Raw genomic sequence first — 20,110 nt, 5'->3', positions numbered from 1 at the left:
CACTAATGAGTGCCCTTCAGGAAATAAAAGAATAATAGTGCTGGGAACTCACAAACTGCTACTATATTCAATTCAGTTTTGAGAAGGAAAGAGCTTATCTATCCCATTAGGAGAAGGGAGTAATTATATGATGCCGTATGCTAGGCTTGGAATTAGGAAGACCTCACTTGGAATTTGACCTGAGACACTGTCTTGTTGTATGGCCCTGAGAAAGTCACTTAAGTTCTGATTGTCTCAGTTGTCTTAACTGCAAAATCAGGATAGTAGCACTTACCTCTAAGAGCTGTTGTGGGAATCATGTAATATTTGAAAAGTGCTTAATTGCTGTGAGATTTAAAATAATTTTGAGTGTTAAATAGTTGTAGATAAGAGAGTGGGAGCCATAAACTGTGATAATTAAAATGTTTTGGGAGCAAGGGAAATATATAACAATTATGACCGCTGAAATATGTTTTCTACTGTGTCTTGGTTTTATATAAATGTAAGATGGTCGCCAGGGAATATATTCCCAATTTATGAATATGCCCAAGCCAACTGGGTTTTATAGAGAAATTTAATTTATAATACACTGATTAATCAATAGAAAAAGAAAGTAAGAAAGGAATAAGAATGAATAAATCAGTCAGTTGGTTTTATCACTCACCCAAGATCTCTCTAAGTAAGGCTTCTCATGCCAACCTCAGGCTCCACCTTCTCCTTCAGAGCCAGCCTTCTCTCCTGGTCCTCCAACAGAGCAACCTCCTCAGTCCTCCTTCAGAGCCACCTCGCTCAGAGCAAAAACCTCCTCAGAGCAAAAAATTCTCCAGAGGAGAAAACTCCCCTCCTCTGTCCTCAGACCCCACTATCTTTCAGGAAACCATCTAAGTTCCCTCCCCTCAGTTCTCACATCTACCAATCACTGTCCATGTCTCCCCTGTGCCAATGGTGGCTCTAGTTTAACCCAGGACCGCCCAGAGGTCTGTGGCTTTGCACATGTATGTTGAAGGTCATATTCTCAAATAATTAAATCTTGATCTTGCTGCAGCCCTTCCTAAATCCTGTTACTCTAAGTAGGGTGGAGATTGTATTTTCCAAGACCTGGTTCTGTCATTCCAAGTATCGCTATTGTATCAATTCTAAAATCAATCATGACTCAAAGAACTTCCTGTTCTATGCTTAAGCATAGGTCAAAGCCCTTTCCATTGTTTAGCAAAAGGTTTCTGTCCTAAAGTAGTCTTAAGTAGGGAGGAGAAGGATCCTCCCATGCCAAGGGGTTTCACATTCCAATAGAGTTCTTACTATCAGTAGGAAATTTTTTCCAAGTATGAAATTTCCCAATGGTGAAATTTCCAACATTCATAAGTCTAAGAAATTTTAAGGTTTACATTGCATAGTATCTGGCATATAGCAGACAATCAAGAAGGCTTATGCCCTTCTCCTTTCCTTCTCTGATAGTGACTTGGAAGATTTCCCCTTGCACAAAGTTGTTTGTGTAACCACATTATCTTCTGTGATAAATTAGGGTGTGTTATTCTATTTTAATTTTATTTGTCAGAATATCTGAATACCATTGAGTAACCCTTAATAAAAGAGATATCTCAAGACTAACACATCTGTTTCCATCATAACTGTTCTATACAGTCTTGAAAAAGGAAAATAAGGCATCAAAAAATTGCTTTAGTGAAAAGAATTTACTAACTGAGAAGTTTGCCAGCAAGGCAATAGAAAGTTCAAAGGAAAGAGAGAGATTTGATTGTAGTAAGATATTTCTCAAAATGAACTTTGGATGGGGTTGACTATGTATTACTTCTCCAATCCCTCTTTCCTGTCCAGAAACAATTTTTTTGCAAAGCCATGGTGAGCCTTAGTTTGTATTGCTCCAGGTCCCACCATGAAAGAGAATGCCTGCAGGTATGACCACAGATTCCAATAGATCAATATTTTTTTCCCTCAAGCTGTCTAGAAGGGTAAGCCTGATTAGGTCTGTTTCAGTACTTTTTCCAAAAAAATAAAAATAAATAAACATACAAACTCAAAAATAAATAAATACCATTGTGAACATTATGGTCCATTACTATGAAAAAGGGAAAGATGAGAACTTGGTCCCTTAGCATAAAATGAAAGTATTATCAGGACAATAATTCTTGCCATTTGTGGGGAGGAATAAAAAGAGGGCTTGTCCAAGGATAGCCATGAAAAAGTCCCTAGCAACTAAACTATATCCTTAGGCTTGGTAGAAATTAAGTATATCCAGAAATTATGAGTATAAAGGATTCACAAATAGTATATCTTGACAGAACCTTTGTGTGCTGCCAGTTTGCATAGGAATACTGTAAATTAAATGGTATTTGTACTTGGAATCATATGCATATACCTTTAGTATTCTGAATCTCCTATAGTGAGCCACAATTTCTCATGGCAAACTATAATATGATGATTTGAGAAAATAGGAGCATCAATAAAAAAAAAATTAATAAATTGAGAGCATTTATTAAGTACTGTGAATGAACAATTCTTACTTTAAAGGAGATTGAAATTTAATGGCAGAGATGACTAAAACATATATGCAAAATAAATTTAAAGGAAATAAAAATGAGTTTCTAGCCAATCTACAGTTCAGAATTTCCAGGGGTATCCATGTTTGCAATGGATTGATGGACTCAATATATGCTTCAGATATATACAAATGATCATTCTCTCAGTCTCTGCCTTGTTAAATATTGTTCATTTCTACTCCCACATGTCTACTGGGGTGCTTCTCTATTTTTCCTTTTCTACTTCAAGAAGCATTCATGTTCTTACTTTTGGCACTTATTAACAATGTTGTTTTCCTGTTTTCATGTGCCTTATGTCCCACTTTACCACCACCCCTGAATTTTTCTTTAACCATCTTTGACGATTTAAGTTTAAGTCTCTGCTTTAGGAGTATCAAATTAATGTCTAGTTATAAGTCATTGATTGTTTTTGTTATTGTTGTTAACTTGTTTTAATGATTCCTTTCTCATTGTGACCCAGTTTTTATAGTATTTTTGGCAAAGATACTAGAATAGTTTGCCATTTCCTTCTCTAAGGTTTCCATTTTATAGTTGAGGAAACTGAGGCAGAGAGAAGGTAAGGGATTTTCCCAAGGTCACACAATTAGTAAGCATCTGAGGATGAAGTTGAACTTAGATACTCCTGACTTTAGGCCCAGCAAACTATCCAATGCACTATCTAATTGCCTCCAAATCAGTTAGTTCTTTGGAATATTCATATTGATCCTAAATATCTCTCTATTCAGAATTATTTACTCATGCCATTTAATGGAGAATAATTCACTGTGAATTGTGGGAATCAGACTTCTGCTAGACTCCTGTTTCATTGCCTTTGAAAACCAGAGGTGTTTTTTTTTATGTTAAGAATTCTTTATTTTATTTTAGTTACTTTATGAGTTTTCCTGTGAGGGAGCATAGGAAGGTTCATCTCAAGACATCTTTTAATTCTTTTGTTTTCTTTGGTATCTTTTTTTCCTTCAAGTTCTTAGTTAGTCCAAGCAAACTCACCTTTGTCCTTATGGCTCACTCCTTTCTTATTCTATAAAGAATGAAGTTAAGAATGATTTTATGTCAAGGAGTCAATACAGAGGGTGAGACTGAATATTCATAAGAAAGATTGTGACAGTCTGACAGTGATAAAATAAACATCATTTGATAGAGAGTATATAGCAGGAAGGTTAACTTCAAGCCAAGAAAGTGGCGTGTTCTTCCTTTGAGAATGAAGGGTTAGAAGATATGATAAGGGGAGAAATGGGAATAGTCCAGTGGATATTGTTGTGGATTTGATACAATTGCTTCTCAACTCTAAATAGTTTATATGATGCTCATTAGTATTTCAGAGAGAAATATCTTATTGTTTCCCTTTTGTGTACACAGACTGAGTGCTGGGGCTAGCACCACTGGCCCTGTCTCCCTCCACCAATATCCTTTTCTCAGTCTTACATAACATAGTGACAGAACTACTAATAATGGCCTATTACATTTTCTCTTTGTCTCTAGTTTATCCCCATATTAGTCTATCCTTCCTAAGACTTGTTGATGTACCTTTGCTCTGATTCAGATTTCATCATATTCATTTACTGTGGAAAAATCTTTCCAAGGTGATCATCTCCTAGTTCATAAAGTACAAAAACTGTGAAAGCATCCAAAGTACCAAATGTGATCCTTTACTATCTCTCTTCCTCTTTCTATCAGCTTCTTTTTTTTTTCCTTTTTATTCCATCAATTAATTTCTTTCTGCCTTTCTTCCCTTCTTCCTTTCTTTACTCATTCCATATTCCTTCTTTATTTCTTTCTTCTCTTTTTTGCCTTCCTCATTTTTCCATTATGCTTTTTTCCTTTCTCTGCCTTTTTTCTTTTTTCTCTTCCTTTTTCTTTTTTTCTTTCTTCCTTAAGTCTCAGATTTTTCTCTCTTCTTGAAATGTACTTCATTTGCTCTTGCTCTCATCTAAATGTGTAATAATTTTTGGTTTTAATATTCAGTAATAGGTATACTACTTTTATTTAGCAGTGTATGTCTTAAGTCCCCTCTCTTATATTTGAAGCTCCATGGAGATATTGATCTGTTGGGGATAGCTGGGTGGCTCAGTGGATTGAGAGCCAGGACTAGAAACAGGAGGTCCTAGGTTCAAATCTGGTCTCAGACACTTCATAGCTGTGTGACCCTGGACAAGTCACTTTAACCCCATTGCCTAGCCCTTACCACTCTTCTGCCTTAGAAACAATACACAGTATTGATTAAAAAATGGAAAGTAAGGGTTAAAAAAATGAGGATTTGTTGAAAAATAGAATGAAGTGAATCCCTTTTGGGAAAATCCCTTGTGAAAAATGACTATCAAAAAAAGCTAGTTCCAACTGTAGTAGTTAAAATTACATTATGAGGCTATTAGTTGCTTTAGTAGCTTTATTACATCAAAGTAGTGATAGTAAAGAGAGGGAAATGAAGGAAAGAGGTAGAGAGTTTCTTAGCTAAATACCTTAATTGTCATTCTGATACATTGAAGCTCACCACTGACAAAGGCTCCTTCAGGTTCAATCTACAGTCAGAAGAGCATGAGAGTCTGTGTGTGCAGTCACTAGGTCTCATCTTATAAGCAATTTTCTCCACCCATGAGTTCTCTCACGTCACATCTCAGAAACCAAAGTTCCTTAATTTGCCTGACCTCCCCCCAGGGCGAAGGGGGGGACATTTCAACTCCCTTTCTCTGAGGGTCTGTCTATCCCTGCACATCTCAATGCTAAACACTGATGTATTCCATAACAGGTCACTGATTGACTACATCAAAACAAAGGGAGAGGAATTCTCCCTTACTCTCCTGGTTCCTCTCTTACCTATCTTCTCTATCTCTTTTGCTCTATGCCACATCCCCTACAATTGTGAGTGTTTTCCAAGTCTCTGCATTATTCCATACTCTCTTTTAATAATCTCATCAGCTACCTTGAGTTTAATTTCTGTTTCTATTCAAAGGACTCACAGATTTAGGTTTTCCTTCCTAATCTCTCTCCTGCGGTTCACTCCTAAAACACTAATTATCTTTTTGGATGTTTCTGACTGGATGTTCCTTAGATATCTCAAACAACATATTCCAAAGTTAACTCATTGATTTCCCCCTACTTTTTTTTTTTAACTTTACTATTTCTATCAGAGGGACCATCCATTATACTTCTAGTCTCCCAGGTATGTAACCTTAGCATTCATTCATCTCACCACACATACCAAATTTGTTAGGCAATTTTGCCATTTTAACATCTTCTCTTCCAAATGATATCTTGGCGGTTAAGATGGCGGCTTAGAGAAAGCTAAAGTTCAGATCTCCGGAAAACCCTTCCCGACCGATCTCAAACTATAAGCTCCTAAGGCGCCGAAATTCAAGACGATCAACAGCACAGACCCTGGGAACCCTCCTCCTGGACCTGGACCCGGATCAAAAGGTACGGCTCCCCTCAAAAGCCAGAACCCGAGATCACTCGGACCTAAGGGGTAGGAGCGCAGAGTCCAAGGCTCCGGGAAGCCGCAGCCCGGCCAGGCTCAGAGAGCAGGGTCCTCGGAACAACAACCCTCAGGGCCTTCTATCCGAGTCCCAGTGAAAGTCAAGAGCAGGGTCAAAACAACAGCAACCCTCAGGGCGGGCAAGATAGCCTCACGGGCTGGATCCTGCTATCCAAGTCTCAGTGAAAGTCCCTGCCCTCGGAGCTTGGGGAAGCTGCAGCCCATCCCCCCGCAGGCCGACGAAACAGCCTCACGGCCAGCGATTCTGAAGGCAACTTCCGGAAAGCGAGCCAGGGGGAGAGTGTGGCCTCATGGTCCGACCCTTCCATTCCAGTTCCAGTGAGGCATATTCAATTTAACCCAGGGAAAGCTCATAGAACCACCGACAATCTACCCAGGACTAAAGCCTCTGAACACCAGACAGAGATAAGAAAAGCTAATCCTCCACATTCAGAGATGGCAAACTCCACAGAAGCACAGAAGCCCCAAAATACCAAGAAAAATAAGAAGAAAGGGGCAACTTTGGACACATTCTATGGAGCCAAAATACAAAATACAGAGCAGATAGAAGAAGATATACAAGAAAATGCTCCAAAATCTTCCAAAGGAAATGGAAACTCTCCACAAACCCATGAAGAATTTGAATCAGAAATGACCAAAAAGATGGAAGCCCTCTGGGAGGAAAAGTGGGAAATAATGCAAAAGAAATTCACGCATCTACAAAACCAGTTTGACCAAACTGTAAAAGAAAACCAGGCTTTAAAGCAAGAACTAATAAAGCAAAGCCAAAACACCAAGAAATTAGAAGAGAACATAAAATATCTCACCGACAAGGTGATAGATCTGGAAAATAGAGGGAGAAGAGAGAATTTAAGAATAATTGGACTCCCAGAAAAGCCAGAAATAAACACCAAACTGGACATGGTGATACAAGATATAATCAAAGAAAATTGCCCAGAGATTCTAGAACAAGGGGGCAATACAGCCACTGACAGAGCTCACAGAACACCTTCTACACTAAACCCCCAAAAGACAACTCCCAGGAATGTAATTGCCAAATTCCAAAGCTATCAAACAAAAGAAAAAATCCTACAGGAAGCCAGAAAAAGACAATTTAGATATAAAGGAATGCCAATCAGGGTCACACAAGACCTTGCAAGTGCTACTCTGAATGATCTTAAGGCATGGAACATGATCTTCAGAAAGGCAAGAGAGCTGGGTCTGCAACCAAGAATCAGCTACCCAGCAAAACTGACTATATACTTCCAAGGGAAAGTATGGGCATTCAACAAAATAGAAGACTTCCAACTCTTTGCAAAGAAAAGACCAGAGCTCTGTGGAAAGTTTGATACGGAAAATCAAAGAGCAAGGAATACCTGAAAAGGTAAATATTAAGGAAAGGGGGAAAAATGTTATCTTCTTATTTTACTCAAACTCTCTTCTATAAGGACTACATTTATATCAATCTATGTATACTAATATGTGGGGAAAATGTAATGTGTAAATAGGGGGTAAAGAAAGACTAAATAGAATAATCGTTCTCACACAAAGATTCACATGGGAAGGGGAGGGGAAGAAAACTCCTATAAGAAGGAGAGGAAGAGAGGGGGGGTGTTTTACTTAAACCTCAATCTCAGGGAAATCAACTCTGAGAGGGAAAAACATCCAGATCCATTGGGATCTTGAATTCTATCTTACCCAACAAGGGTAAGGAGAAGGGAAAACCAAGGGGGCGAGGGGGAGAGGGAGAACAAAAAGGGAGGGAAAGAGAGGGGGGAGGGGGAGGGAAGAAAAAGGGAGGGACTAAAAAGGGAAACATCAAGGGAGGGGACAAAGGGGACTGATTCAAAGTAAATCACTGGACTAAAAGGTAGAGCCGAAGAAGAAAAGGTTAGAATTAGGGAAGGCAATCAAAATGCCAGGGAGTCCACAAATGACAATCATAACTTTGAACGTGAATGGGATGAACTCACCCATAAAACGTAGACGAATAGCAGAATGGATTAGAATCCAAAACCCTACCATATGTTGTCTTCAAGAAACACACATGAGGAGGGTTGACACCCACAAGGTCAGAATTAAAGGATGGAGTAAGACCTTCTGGGCCTCAACTGATAGAAAGAAGGCAGGAGTGGTAATCATGATATCTGATAAAGCCAATGCAAAAATAGACCTGATCAAAAGGGATAGGGAAGGTAATTATATTTTGTTAAAAGGGACTCTAGACAATGAGAAAATATCATTAATCAACATGTATGCACCAAATAATATAGCACCCAAATTTCTAATGGAGAAACTAGGAGAATTGAAGGAAGAAATAGACAATAAAACCATACTAGTGGGAGACTTAAACCAACCATTATCAAATTTAGATAAATCAAATCAAAAAATAAATAAAAAATAAATAAGAAAGAGGTAAAAGAAGTGAATGAAATCTTAGAAAAATTAGAATTAATAGACATATGGAGAAAAATAAATAGGTATAAAAAGGAATACACCTTCTTCTCAGCACCACATGGCACATTCACAAAAATTGACCATACATTAGGTTACAGAAACATAGCACACAAATGCAAAAAAGCAGAAATAATGAATGCAGCCTTCTCAGATCACAAGGCAATAAAAATAATGATTAGTAATGGTACATGGAAAACCAAATCTAAAACCAATTGGAAATTAAACAATATGACAGCACCTCCAATGAGGAGGAAATTAAGGCAATCATTAGAAATTACTTTGCCCAATTATATGGCAATAAATACACCAATTTAGGAGAAATGGATGAATATATACAAAAATACAAACTGCCTAGACTAACAGAAGAGGAAATAGAATTCTTAAATAATCCCATATCAGAAATTGAAATCCATCAAGCCATCAAAGAACTTCCTAAGAAAAAATCCCCAGGGCCTGATGGATTCACCTGTGAATTCTATCAAACATTCAGAGAACAGTTAATCCCAATACTATACAAACTATTTGACATAATAAGCAAAGAGGGAGTTCTACCAAACTCCTTTTACGACACAAACATGGTACTGATTCCAAAACCAGGCAGGTCAAAAACAGAGAAAGAAAACTATAGGCCAATCTCCCTAATGAATATAGATGCAAAAATCTTAAATAGGATACTAGCAAAAAGACTCCAGCAAGTGATCAGAAGGATCATTCACCATGATCAAGTAGGATTCATACCAGGGATGCAGGGCTGGTTCAATATTAGGAAAACCATCCACATAATTGACCACATCAACAAGCAAACTAGCAAGAACCACATGATTATCTCAATAGATGCAGAAAAAGCCTTTGATAAAATACAACACCCATTCCTATTAAAAACACTAGAAAGCATAGGAATAGAAGGGTCATTCCTAAAAATAATAAACAGTATATATCTAAAACCAACAGCTAATATCATCTGCAATGGGGATAAACTAGATGCATTCCCAATAAGATCAGGAGTGAAACAAGGATGCCCATTATCACCTCTACTGTTTGACATTGTACTAGAAACACTAGCAATAGCAATTAGAGAAGATAAAGGAATTGAAGGCATCAAAATAGGCAAGGAGGAGACCAAGTTATCACTCTTTGCGGATGACATGATGGTCTACTTAAAGAATCCTACAGATTCAACCAAAAAGCTAATTGAAATAATCAACAACATTAGCAAAGTTGCAGGATACAAAATAAACCCACATAAATCATCAGCTTTTCTATATATCTCCAACACAGCTCAGCAGCAAGAACTAGAAAGAGAAATCCCATTCAAAATCACCTTAGACAAAATAAAATACCTAGGAATCTACCTCCCAAGACAAACACAGGAACTATATGAACACAACTACAAAACACTCGCCACACAACTAAAACTAGACTTGAACAAATGGAAAAACATTAACTGCTCATGGATAGGATGAGCCAATATAATAAAAATGACCATCCTACCCAAACTTATTTATCTATTTAGTGCCATACCCATTGAACTACCAAAATACTTCTTCACTGATTTAGAAAAAACCATAACAAAGTTCATTTGGAAGAACAAAAGATCAAGGATATCCAGGGAAATAATGAAAAAAAAACACATATGATGGGGGCCTTGCAGTCCCTGACCTAAAACTATATTACAAAGCAGCAGTCATCAAAACAATTTGGTACTGGCTAAGAAACAGAAAGGAGGATCAGTGGAATTGACTGGGGGGCAAGTGACCTCAGCAAGACAGTATACGATAAACCCAAATGAAGTTCTTTCTGCTCTCAAATTGCCTGAAGCCCTAGCTGTAGTTCATTGCTCTGCCCATACAGGTGGCTCTGACCCTGTCTCTAGAGGAAATGACCGAGCAGATGCTGCTGCAAAGCTAGCAGCCAAAGAAGGACCTGGATTAATTTTAACATTAGCAACCACTGATGATTTAAATTTATCACTTGCCTATAATGAAAAGGAAGTGGAAAAATGGAAACAAAAATTTAAAGCAAAACAGATTAATGGAGTGTGGGTATCATCTGAAGGGAAACCCCTGCTCCCTAGAAGTTTCTATAACCAAATTTGCCAATCTGTGCATAAAAATGGTCACTTTGGTACCCAGGGCATCATGGACTCTGTTAAGAGAGTATGGATAGCTCCCGGTATAACTACCATAGCCTCTAAAGTGTGTTCAGCCTGCTCTACCTGCCAAGTATATAACCAACACGCCTTTCGTGGCAAAGCTTTCGGTGGGCGTCCTCTGGCTTACACACCTTTTGAGCACCTACAGATAGATTTCATAACAATGCCAAAGGCCGAACATTATAAATTTTGTCTAGTCATAGTAGATCAACTGACCAGATGGCTGGAAGCATTTCCTGCGACCTGAGCCACGGCGTTTTTTTTTGCTAAGGTGCTTTTAAAAGAAATTATTCCTCGTTTTGGCCTGCCAGTACTTATTGATTCCGATAGAGGAAGTCATTTTACTGATTCTGTCTTTAAATATATTCTTGCTTGGGGAAAACTCAAAAATTCCATGTTCCATATCACCCCCAGAGCTCAGGCCAAGTAGAAAGGATGAATAAAGAACCTAAAACTATGATTGGCAAATTATGCACTGAGACCCATTTAAAATGGCCTGAAATTCTCCCTCTGGCCTTATTTTATCTTATAAGCAGGCCTAGAGGAGACCTACACATCTCACCACTTGAGATGCTTTTTGGACATCCACCTATACAGGCTAAGCCTTTCTCCCCGGCATATACATCAGTATTAGGGGGAGATACTACTATTGCTTCCTATATACAGGAATTACAGCATAAACTGCGTGAACTTCATGAATCTGCAGCTGCAGTACAAGCCAGACCACTAGACTTTTCACTTCACGACCTGAACCCAGGAGACAAGGTGTATATTAAAAATTTCCAGCATACTGGAGCAACTCAGCCTTCGTGGGAAGGACCATTCCAAATATTGTTAACTACTCCAACATCTATAAAGGTTGGAGAAAAGGACTCTTGGATTCATTGCTTACATGTAAAGAGAGCATTTTCTGCTGAGACTGATTGACTGTATCCTATCACATACATTGAAGATAATAATCCATTGACAAGTGGATGCTGTTTTTTCAAAAACACATTGAATTCCTGATTTTTTTCCTTCTCTTTCCCTTATTTTTTTATTATTGCTTTTCTTTTGAATATTTGAATTTTTTTCCCTTTCCTCATTTCTTGTACAAAAGGTACATACAATTAAAATTTCTCTCTCTCTCTCTCTCTCTCTCTCTCTGCAGTAATATAAGTTTAAATATACATACCCAAACAGCCCTAGACTGTGGGAACCTGACATTTATTGATAAAATGTTATGGGACTATGATTAATGTTTGTGTCTGATTCCAGGAAATGGGATAAAAACAAGGAGCACAGACTTTACCTGAATAGTGCCAAAAGAGCACACAGGAAATACTAATGTGGACTCAAGGTTGCGATGCTTGACATACGTTAAGTCGTAGAACTTCCTTGTATCTACACTCTTTATGAAATACTCAAACAAGTACAAAAATTTGACTATCATTCTGGCTCCCTATATCCTTGAGAATGAAAAAAGTCAGACCAGGGAATGACTCTTCCCTATCAAAATAAAATTCTAGTTCCTTTTCTTCTTATAATATGACAACTTCCTGTAGTCTTGGCTGCAAATAGGTGAGTGAAATATTACTGCATTCTGTCCTACAGACTTGTGAGATAGAAATTACTGTAAATTGGACCTTTACAAGGGCCCATTATGAAGTTATTCTTGTTTACTTAACATTTTATACATAGATTTTGGTATTTTGATTCTGATTTTAAATTTTTTTTCTTCCCTTTCTCCCCAAAGTTTAATTTTCTTCCATATTTTTCCCTTTATATATTTTTGTTTTTTGTTTGTTTTGTTTTTGTTTTTGAATTCTTTTAATAACTGACTCATATACCCCCATAACTCAACAATGCATCCTGAGATGAACTGGATTTTTTAAACACCCACTTCATGTGGGATTGTATTTTCATAAAATTCCAAGATTTTGAAAAATTTTTTTTTGTTTGAGAAACATCTTCAAGGAAGAAGCTTGCTAACTCCTAAATCCAGAGAATGAACTGTTGCAGAAAGATGCCAGAAAACCTACATTACATCAAGATCAAGAATGAACCTTGGGGTGTGGTTGCTTGAACTGAAGATTGATTGAATTTATTTTGAATGTACACTCTTCTGCCAAAGGGGACTGCCCCCTAATTGGCTTTTGTCAATGTGCCCAGAAAAACATTGGTTTTTCTGTCTCTCTCTATCTCTCCTATTTTTCCCTTATCTCTAACTATTGTAATTTCATAGCTAGTGTGTTTACAAGACCTATCGGAGAGGTTGGCCTTCCTTGGGCCTCAGGAGGGTTTATGAATTTCAAAACTACTCAACCCTGTTCAAACTATTCTTTAGAGGATGGGATTTGGCTATTTCCTGATCAATAACAATGGAGATACTTGGAATGACAGAATCAGGTCTTGGAAACTACAATCTCCACCCTACTCAGGGTAAAAGGATTTAGGAAGGGCTGCAGCAAAGCTCAAGATTTAATTATTTGAGAATATGACCTTCAACAGACATGTGCAAAGGGGACAGACCTCTGGGCGGTCCTGGGATAAGCTGGAGCCACTTTGGCACAGGGGACACACAGGAAGTGAGGTAGAGGACAGCTGAGGAGTCTGGGGACTTCCTGTGTGGAGGAAAGGAGGTTGTTGGTGCCAGGTGTTGGAGTGAAGGCCCTGAGACTATTTCTCCATTTTGGTCACATGAGTGATAGGGACTGATCTCTTTTCTTTGCCTCGGCTACCCAAAGCCTTGGGCCTTTGACCCAGCCTAAGCAGAGGGGGTATTTAAGCCCTATTTCCTTCTCTCCCCTTTCTCTCTCTCTCTCTCTCTCTCTCTCTCTCTCTCTCTCTCTCTCTCTCTCTCTAATACGTTTCTTCCTCCTGTTAGTAATTAAAAAACTCCATAAAAAGTTGACTGCTGACTTGAGTTTTCATTTAGGAATTACATAGATGAATTCCTTGGCAACCTTAAATTAATATATATCAGTCTTTTAAAGTGATTTCCATATCACAAAAGAGAAATTCCATTTAAAGTCACCCAAGACAATATAAAATACTTAGGAATCTATCTGCCGAGACAAACACAGGAACTATATGAACACAACTACAAAACACTCTCCACACAAGTAAAACTAAATCTAAACAATTGGGAAAACATTGATTGCTCATGGGTGGGACGAGCTAACATAATAAAAATGATCATCCTACCCAAACTTATCTATCTATTTAGTGCCATACCCATTGAACTTCCATAAAACATTTTTACTGAATTAGAGAAAACCATAACAAAGTTCATTTGGAAGAACAAAGGATTAAGGATATCCAGGGAAATAATGAAAAAAAATACAAAGGAAGGTGGCCTTGCAGTCCCAGATCTCAAAATATATTAAAAAGCAGTGGTCATCAAAACAATTTGGTACTGTCTAAGAGACAGAAAGGAGGATCAGTGGAATAGACTTGGCATAAATGACCTCAGCAAGACAGTCCATGACAAACCCAAAGACCCCAGCTTTTGGTACAAAAATCCAGTATTTGATAAAAACTGCTGGGAAAATTAGAAGATAGTGTGGGAGAGATTAGGTTTGGATCAACACCTCACACCCTACACCAAGATAAACTCAGAATGGGTGAATGACCGGAACATAAAGAAGGAAACTATAAGTAAATTAGGTGAACACAGAATAGTATACCTGTCAGACCTTTGGGAAGGGAAAGATTTTAAAACCAAGAAAGATTTAGAAAGAGTCACAAAATGTAAAATAAATAATTTTGACTACATCAAATTAAAAAGTTTCTGTATAAACAAAACCAATGTAACTAAAATTAGAAGGGAGGCAACAAATTGGGAAACAATCTTAATAACAAAAACCTCTGTCAAAGGTCTAATTACTCAAATTTATAAAGAGTTAAACTAGTTGTACAAAAAATCAAGCCATTCTCCAATTGAAAAATGGGCAAGGATCATGAAAAGGCAGTTTTCAGTTAAAGAAATCAAGACTATTAATAAGCATATGAAAAAAATGTTCTAAATCTCTTATAATCAGAGAGATTCAAATCAAAACAACTCTGAGGTATCACCTCACACCTAGCAGATTGGCCAACATGACAGCAAAGGAAAGTAATGAATGCTGGAGGGCATGTGGCAAAGTTGGGACATTAATACATTGCTGGTGGGGTTGTGAATTGATCCAACCATTCTGGAGGGCAATTTGGAACTATGCCCAAAGGGTGCTAAAAGACTGTCTGCCCTTTGATCCAGCCATAGCACTGCTGGGTTTGTACCCCAAAGAGATCATAAGGAAAAAGACTTGTACAAAAATATTCATAGCTGCACTCTTTGTTGTGGCAAAAATTGGGAAATGAGGGGATGCCCCTCATTGGGGAATGGCTGAATAAACTATGGTATATGTTGGTGATGGAATACTATTGCACTAAAAGGAATAATAAAGTGGAGGGGTTCCATGGAGACTGGAACAACCTCCAGGAAGTGATGCAGAGCGAGAGGAGCAGAACCAGGAGAACATTGTACACAGAGACTGAGACACTGTGGTTCAATCGAACATAATGAACTACTCCATTAATTGCTTTACAATGTCCCTGAACAATCTGCAGGGATCTATGAGAAAAAAAACAAAAATAAAAAACTATCCTCAAGCAGAGGACAAACTGTGGGAGTAAAAACACTGAAGAAAAGCAACTATTTGACTACAAGTGTGGACGGGATATGATTGAGGAGAGACACTAAATGAGCACCCTAATGTAAATACCAACAACAAGGAAATGGGTTCAGAGCAAGGACACATGTGATACCCAGTGGAATAGCACCTTGCCTACAGGAAGGGTGATGAAAGGAGGGGGGGGAGGAAAAGAAAATGATCTATGTTTCCAATGAATAATGTATGAAAATGACCAAATAAAATAATGTTTAAAAATGTCAATTTTTTTGTTTACATGTAATTGAGAAAAAATAAAATTAAAAATTATTTTCTTCTAATATAATGTAAGTTCTTTAATGGCTTGGCCTTTTTTGTGTCCCCAGCACCTGGCACAGTGCCTCTCATTTAATACATGTCTACTGTATTCATCAATGAAATGAGACAATGCTTGAGTACAGAAAGTTCAGAGAAAGGCAAACAGTATACTAAACTCCTTCAACAACATGGTATATGTTGAGTTGTGGATGCTTAGCCTAGAGAGGAAGAGACTTAGGAATCTTTATGTATCCCTTTACTTTAAAAACCAGAATGCCTGAAGCCAGATTCCATTGTGTAACTTAAATTTAGGAATAGAACCAGTGGATGAAAGTAACATGGATATTTTAGCTCACATTTTCTGTTAGAATTATCCAGAAATGGAATAAGGTGCTGGTGAGCTTTTGCTGCTGGAGAAATTCCAGCACAAACTAGGGGAAATAAAGGGGAAAGCTCACCTTTATTTCATTCTTTCTACTGAAGGGAATTAATTCATAATTTCTTATGAACTTCATCACAATACTTTGGGGAAAGTCTTTAATTTTTCCATTCAACTCAATTCAACAGTCATAGAGTTGAGTTCATTTCAGGAATCCCTTACTAAATCCGGTGCAATAAATTTTACTGGGTGCTGGGGATACCAGAAGAGAAGTGAAAAGCATTCCCTACTTCTGAGGAGTTTCCATTTCACTAGTCATGTCTACAAATAAGCAAAAATGTAAACACAAAATGTATAGGCAGTTGTGGGCCAGCGGTTAAGAGCACTGGGCCTGGAGTCAGGAAGAGCTGCATTCAACAAGTCAAGCCTCATACATTTACTGTCTATTTCTTTTATGTTTTAAAAATTAAATGTAGAAAAATTTTTCAACAATTGTTTTCTGACATTTTGTGATCCAATTTCTCTCTCTTTCTCTCCTCCCCAAGACAGTAAATAATCTAATTTCGATTATACCAGTGCTCTTCATCAGTACTACATATTTCCATATTCCCTCTGTCTTGGAAAAAAAAAGAGATTTTGTACATTCAAGAAAAAACTCTTAAAGGAAATAAAGTAAAAAATGGGCACGTTTCTATCAGATTCTGACAATTCCTTCTGTGGCTGTGTAATAATGATAATAATAAATGTGTTAATAAGGAGGATGCTATTGTATATACTTTGCTAGATGTTTACTAAGTATTTCAGTTCTCCTCCTTGAAGGAAAGCCCATGAGTGAACCTCCCTTCACTGGGCTCATTACACAAACTGTCTTGGAGACTATTATATGTATATATAAAACATCTATTTATTTGTATTATATAGTTAAATACAAGGATTAATATAACAGGATGCCTTGCCTCTACGGGAATTAAATTCTCCACCCACTTCCTTTCACCTCAAGGTGAAGTCCTTCTTGGTCTTGGGAATTCACCCAAGCTACTCTTCCAAACCCCTCATTACTAACTAAACCCCCAAACGCTATCTAACATGGCCAACTAAATCCTTGTGTATAAGTAAAATTACATATATTAAAGTTGTCTCCAAGTATACAAAGACAGTGAAAATGTCCAAGGCTCACTGAGCAGAGTGTGGCTCTGAGGTAAGACTCAGAGTTCTAGCAAGCAGCTCTTCTGGTCCTTCTTCCTCCAAACAAAAGTTGTCATAAAAAGCAGCTATAAACCAGTCTTCTTCCTGATGTTTCCCACAGTGAGAAAAGGAAAAGCCCTCAAGATCTTTCAAGAGTTTCTCTTCCTTTCACCTCAGAAGTAGGACAAAGATCAGAGAGAGAGAGCAGAGCTGGCTAATCCCCACAGTCGTCAAGGATTAACTGACACAGAACTCATCCTGTCCTTCCAATTCCAAGCCTTGCCCAGAATTTCTTTTGTCTCAGTCACTCTTCAGCTTCTGAGACAACCTTACAAAATTCTTTAACTCATCAAAGCCTTATCAACATATTCCTAATACGTCTCTATAGCTGTGGATAACATTTTTCATTGTGAATCAACCTCTTCAGGCTACCTTGAATCCGTGTATTGCTGATATCAACATGCAATCTAGAAGCCCCCAAATTTATAGCCTAGTAAGAGTCAATGGGCCCCGGTTTACTTAGCTTGAAGGTGAAAGCCCCAGGTTTGACACCCTCACAGGAGAGTTACTCACTGAAGGGATGGACAACTCAGGTTGGATTTACCTGAATCTCAGACAAACAGACTTTAAAGGAATTTAGGTGGGGAGGGCTAATCCCATCAGATGTTAAGTATCTCTTTGTCCCAGTGGTTTCTCCTACTTGGGCCAAAATCCTTTATCAAGTAGCCCAGCCTTAAGCCCTATATTCCCCTTTTGTGTCCATTGCCCCTCACTGTTATTTCTGTCTGGGACTCCTCAGTTTTCTTTGTTACTATTGTAAAGTGAATCAACACTAACCCTAACCCTCTCATCCTAGGTCCCCAAGTTCCCCTAGAAAGGTATTTAAGCTTCCCACTTTAATGGCTCCTTGGAGTTGTCAATCTATCTAGTTTAGCTCTCCCAGGGATCAGTGACCAGAGCAACCAGAATTCCAATCCTTGAAGCTCTGAGTGGGTGTGTAGCATAGCTCTGTGGGGAAGACTAATTTTGCACTGAACCCCTTTCCTTAATTAGTCTTTTTTTCTAACTAATACTTCTGTGTTTTTCCCCAGTCAACAGTGATAATAGTTTAGTTTTTCACAGTTGATCATTGTACAATATTTCTGATTGTAGCATCATTTCTGGTACAATGTTAAATTTTGATTTCCAAATTCTCTCCTTCCTTCTCTTCCTCTCAGAGTAATTTTAATTTCATTTCTCTAATTAATAGTGGTTAGTGGTTAGAGCATTTTATATGACTATAGATAATTTTGATTTCCTTATTTGAGAATTGATTCTTTATATCCTTTAATCACTTATCATTTGGTGAATGACTTAAAGTCTTAATCAGTTTTCTTCAAAGATCTCTCATATGAAACTTTTCTAAAGTTTTATTTACCTCCTTAACTTTCCTTCCTTCCTCCCTTTCTCCCTCTGTCTCCCTCTTTCTCCCTTCCTCTCCCCCTCCTCTTCCCTTCCCTTCCTTCCTTCTTTCCTCTGTATTGATTCTATGGCTGAAGTTAAAAAAAAAGTTCTGTTGTAGAATAGAATAAAGTGATTCCCTTTTGGGAAAATCCCTTGTGAAAAGTGACTATCAAAAAAAAAAGCTAATTCCAATTTCAATAGTTAAAATTAAATTATGAGAGTATTAGCTTTAGTCGCTTTATTACATCAAAGTAGTGATAATAAAGAGAGGGAAATGTAGGAAAGAGGTAGAGAGTTGCCTAGCTAAATACTCTAATTGCTATTCTGATGGATTGAAGGTCATCACTGACAAAGGCTCCTTCAGGTTCATTCTAGTCAGAAGAGCATGAGAGTCTGTGTGTGCAGTCACTGGGTCTCAGCTTTGGGGGTGGGGAGAGGAGGGAGGGAATGCCTGTGTGATCAGTTTTCCATCTTGTTGGTTTCAACTTCATTTCTCTGAGGGTCTGTCTATCCCTACACATCTCAATGGTAAACACTGATTGATTATATCAAAGGTCACTGATTGATTACATCAGCACCAAGGGAGGGGAATTCCCCTTCTCACACAACAACAGTAGAATCTTTGCACCACCACCTATGTTAGTTTGCAGTGCAAATGCATTATACCAATATTGGCACCTTTCATACATACTACATACATAGCAATGTCAATGTATTTGTCAAGAACTAACATTCTGCTTGTCTGTGGGAGGATCTCCAAACAATAATTGTATATTATCTGATGTATGAATGAATGGATGCAGAGTTCATAGGGAATGCCTTAAAAAAAAGAAACCATGTTACAAATTGGGAGACCCCTCAGACATCATCTTGGCAGACATCATCTCTGTCACTGTACCTACAAGAAATTGTGCCAAAGGAAAGTAGGTCACTTATTCATGAGAATTTTACATCCAGGTTAGTCCCTTAGAGAGTTCTCATGTAATCCCAATTTGGACTGAAAAGAGTACCATGCCATGAGGTTCTCTCTTTTCTCTTTGATGTTAAACTCCAGGTTTTGGACCCTACATTTAATTGCCCCTCTTCCTTTTTCTATAGGTGATTTGCCTGGAATCTGCAATAATAAATCCCTATCTTACTGTGTCTGATGATTTGAAGAGTGCTAAGTCTGTTCCTGCCATGTAGGTCCTGCTTGGACGCCAAGAGAGATTTGCCTTTTCTCTCACAGTAGGTACCCAGAACTTCACCTCAGGAAAATGCTTCTGGGAAATGGAGGTGAAAGATGAGACAAGATGAGAAGGGATTTCTATACAAAACCAGTGAGCTCAAAGGGAAACCTCTCCAATTTACCTGAGGATGTATGTCCCCAATGGAGATTTCAAAGTTGGAAATTAGTTCTAATAGCCAAAGAAATTGATTGTCACATAGAAATTCCTTTCTCTGTTTGAGATGAAGACATGCCTATTTCTACATTTTAAAAGTTATTTTGAATCATGTGTGACTCTTCATGGTCCCTTCTTTGGGACTTTCTTGGCAAAGACA

This window comes from Monodelphis domestica, chromosome 6 (assembly GCF_027887165.1).
Source record: "Monodelphis domestica isolate mMonDom1 chromosome 6, mMonDom1.pri, whole genome shotgun sequence".
NCBI classification, from domain to species: Eukaryota; Metazoa; Chordata; class Mammalia; order Didelphimorphia; family Didelphidae; genus Monodelphis; species Monodelphis domestica.
The sequence above is the reverse complement of the archived record's forward strand: the minus strand, read 5'-3'. Positions refer to the sequence as shown.